The sequence below is a fragment of the Apodemus sylvaticus genome, chromosome 4, assembly GCF_947179515.1.
Source record: "Apodemus sylvaticus chromosome 4, mApoSyl1.1, whole genome shotgun sequence".
Taxonomy (NCBI): Eukaryota; Metazoa; Chordata; class Mammalia; order Rodentia; family Muridae; genus Apodemus; species Apodemus sylvaticus.
Genome location: NC_067475.1, coordinates 75,237,266 through 75,241,402, shown reverse-complemented (window position 1 = coordinate 75,241,402; position 4,137 = coordinate 75,237,266). Strand labels below are relative to the sequence as shown.

At 36.3% G+C, this 4,137-nt stretch overlaps 1 non-coding gene across 1 annotated transcript; it reads right to left on the bottom strand.

Moving 5' to 3' along the window:
- Positions 1-1,532: 1,532 nt before the first annotated feature.
- LOC127683784 (U6 spliceosomal RNA) lies at positions 1,533-1,639 on the bottom strand. The gene has a single exon (XR_007977589.1). It is a non-coding gene; the product is annotated as a U6 spliceosomal RNA (small nuclear RNA).
- Between the last annotated feature and the right edge of the window lie 2,498 nt (positions 1,640-4,137).

Here is a 4,137-nt window from a genome sequence, read left to right as displayed (position 1 = left end):
TCTGTACCCCATTTTTTAATAGGGTTGTTCGGTTTTCTGGAGTCTAACTTCTTGAGTTCTTTATATATATTGGATATTAGCCCTCTATCTGATGTAGGATTGGTGAAGATCTTTTCCCAATTTGTTGGTTGCCGATTTGTCCTCTTGATGGTGTCCTTTGCCTTACAGAAACTTTGTAATTTTATGAGGTCCCATTTGTCAATTCCTGCTCTTAGAGCATACGCTATTGGTGTTCTGTTCAGAAACTTTCTCCCTGTACCGATGTCCTCAAGGGTCTTCCCCAGTTTCTTTTCTATTAGCTTCAGAGTGTCTGGCTTTATGTGGAGGTCCTTGATCCATTTGGATTTGAGCTTAGTACAAGGAGACAAGGATGGATCAATTCGCATTCTTCTGCATGCTGGCCTCCAGTTGAACCAGCACCATTTGTTGAAAAGGCTATCTTTTTTCCATTGGATGTTTTCAGCCTCTTTGTCGAGGATCAAGTGGCCATAGGTGTGTGGGTTCATTTCTGGATCTTCAATCCTGTTCCATTGATCCTCCTGCCTGTCACTGCACCAATACCATGCAGTTTTTAACACTATTGCTCTGTAGTATTGCTTGAGGTCAGGGATACTGATTCCCCCAGATTTTCTTTTGTTGCTGAGAATAGTTTTAGCTATCCTGGGTTTTTTGTTGTTCCAGAAGAATTTGATAATTGTTCTTTCTAACTCTGTGAAGAATTGAGTTGGGATTTTGATGGGTATTGCATTGAATCTGTATAGTGCTTTAGGCAAAATGGTCATTTTAACTATATTGATTCTACCGATCCATGAGCATGGGAGGTTTTCCCATTTTTTGAGGTCTTCTTCCATTTCCTTCTTCAGAGTCTTGAAGTTCCTGTCATACAGATATTTCACATGTTTGGTAAGAGTCACCCCAAGATACTTTATACTGTTTGTGGCTATTGTGAAGGGGGTCATTTCCCTAATTTCTTTCTCAGCCTGCTTATCCTTTGAGTATAGGAAGGCCACTGATTTGCTTGAGTTGATTTTATAACCTGCCACTTTGCTGAATTTGTTTATCAGCTGTAGGAGCTCTCTAGTGGAGTTCTTTGGGTCACTTAGGTAGATGATCATGTCGTCTGCAAATAATGATAGTTTGACTTCTTCCTTTCCAATTTGTATCCCTTTGACCTCCTTATGTTGTCGAATTGCCCGAGCTAGTACCTCAAGTACAATATTGAAAAGATAAGGAGAAAGGGGGCAGCCTTGTCTGGTCCCTGATTTCAGTGGGATTGCTTCAAGTTTCTCTCCATTTAGTTTGATGCTGGCTACCGGTTTGCTGTATATTGCTTTTACTATGTTTAGGTATGGGCCTTGAATTCCTGTTCTCTCCAAGACTTTAAGCATGAAGGGATGCTGAATTTTGTCAAATGCTTTTTCAGCATCCAATGAAATGACCATGTGGTTTTGTTCTTTGAGTTTGTTTATGTAGTGGATTTTATTGATGGATTTCCATATATTGAAGCAACCCTGCATTCCCGGGATAAAGCAAAAAATATGGAACGCTTCACGAATTTGCATGTCATCCTTGCGCAGGGGCCATGCTAATCTTCTCTGTATCGTTCCAATTTTAGTATATGTGCTGCCGAAGCGAGCACTGGTCCTTGTTTTTTAATTGAAACAGTCAAGAACCAATTAGGGAACCGGAATCTCTCCCTGCATTTCACCATTTCTGTTTAATAAAAACTAAATAAATGTAAAACCACTTTTTTCCAGATATAAATTGAACAAAATCATAACAAGTAAGAATATTATATTTTATTAAGTACACATGAAATTTAGTCCATAAATTTTCAGTTAGTACTGGATAATTGTAATAAATGTAGAGTACTGAATAAAGTACTGTACCATATTTCCTAGCTGAAAGAATTATGATTGTATCCCAGGATTATGTTTTGATTTGTAGCCTGTAGCATCATTTGAAAACTGTGTCATCAGTATATAAACTCTTTCTATGTTAAGCAACTTGAGTTTGATTATGAGACTAAAACCACTCTTCATCTTCATCAGAAATCCAAGAAAGAATAAATATATGAAAATATTGGAAGTACAGAATATAGCTTCCAAAACAAGACAGTTGACTACTTGTACAGTCTCCTCTTTTTCAGAACCTAAGAGTATCTGTCTTTGGCCTTATGGCCAAGGATCATCAATCTGATAGACTTATCATTTGGAAAATTTTGAAGAGCCACTGACTCTGTCTAGTCAAAGCCAGTAGTCAACTATTCTTTGAAATATATCCTTGTCTGGATAGTATTGTCTGTAGATGAAATGGGAAATTTTTGCCCATTGGCTCTCTTGCCACAAAAGCAACCTTTCTTGGAAGTGAAGATGCTCAAATCTACTTTAAATCAAGAAAGGGGTGCTGTCAGAAGCAGACATATCTCTAGTCAAATAATTTTTAATAATTAAATGGCATTTCCTGTTGTATTCCTTGGACTTCAGATGGCTTTTAAGATTATATACCTAAGCAAAGTATATCTGAACTCTCAGCCCTTATGTATTCTTAGGAATTTCTCATTGAATAAATTAAAAACACTTTATTATAATTAATTCTGTATAAAACATAAGCATGAATTTACTATCTGGCCCTTAACTTGTGTTACTTAATCATCCTAAACTGTTCATAATGGCAGTTATTAAAATGACTGGGACCAAGCCTCCTATTCTTAAATGAGTTTCACAGGCACAATGCCTATCAAAGTGTAACTCTTAATTACAAATCTTGTGTCAAATATAAGTTACACCAGTGAAAACTGTAAATTTTCACAAATCTATAAGTTGTATACCAATGTAAAATTATAACTTAAATTTGCATTAATTATAAAAATGTCTACGAATATAATAGATGACTACGCAATTATTTAAGAACAAATTTAATAACCTTTTCCTATGTTTCTACTCTGCTAATTTGTATGATATATAGTAATATATCCACCTTTTTTTCTTCCAACCTCTTTACCCTACCTAAGAAGGAAGGATGGAGAGACGAAAGTAAAGGTAGAATCCCCGAGCTTAAGTTCTTTAGTTTCTTCTCTATCCAAAGCTAAAAATATTGTAAAGAATCCCTTAAAATGGCAGTACATCTATCATTCATAAAATAGCCATAACCATACACCTCAAATACACTAAATTGGGCTGACAACTCTTCATAATTTCTTGTGGCTGAACAGGGGTGACAAAATATCTTTTAAGTTGGAATGGTATAGAAAATTAGGAGGTTTGGTTAGGCCATATAAAGACAAGCCAGATATTGTTATTCAGTATCTGATGTCTATAGAGCTCAGGGCTTAACTGAAGTTCTGAATATATCCATCTGAAAGTTTGAATGAGGCAAAACAATGTGGGATTCAAGACACAGGGAGTCCACGCAGATGGGTTCAGTATATCTGAGATTAAATCTTACCAAACTGTACACATTTTATATGTAAATCTCAAGACAAATTTAAATACTGTCAAATATCTGCATAGATTGTGTTAGTCTGTGCTTTCTGTACATACTCCTTAAGAATGAAGTTTTGCTCCTTATTTGAGAATGTAAAAAATAGATGTCTTTTTTATGAGCCAATTTTAATAATACCCCATACTAAGTCTATATTTATGCCACATAAAGGATGTAATAAAGGACCTTAACCTGTCCTGTTTCATTCTTTTGATATTTTCTAGTTATTCAAGGAGTCTCCCTCTGCCTTATCTTATCCATATCACTCTGTAAGGTTCCAGAGTCTAATTTCCTTTTCTGTGAAGAGAAAATTAGAGCCTTTCTTCCAAAATAACATGTCCTTGAGCCATGCCATCTTCTTCAGAACTGCTGATCTGAAACCATAAAGAATAGATTTCCTTCCTGCACCCATTTACCATTCTAGCAACCATTTCATCTGTAAGCCAAACCTTTTTGGACAAGAGTAACTGATCCTTGCACTCTGCTCTACTCCTGAACTCCCATTATCTGGTAACCTCTCTAACTTGATCCCTCACCCATGGATGCAGGGTCATGTCCACCTAGTGAAAGATTTCAACAGCTCCCTGTGTTTCACTATGTATAGCAAGGATATATATCAGACACCTACCACACCGGGATAATTGAGGATAAGTC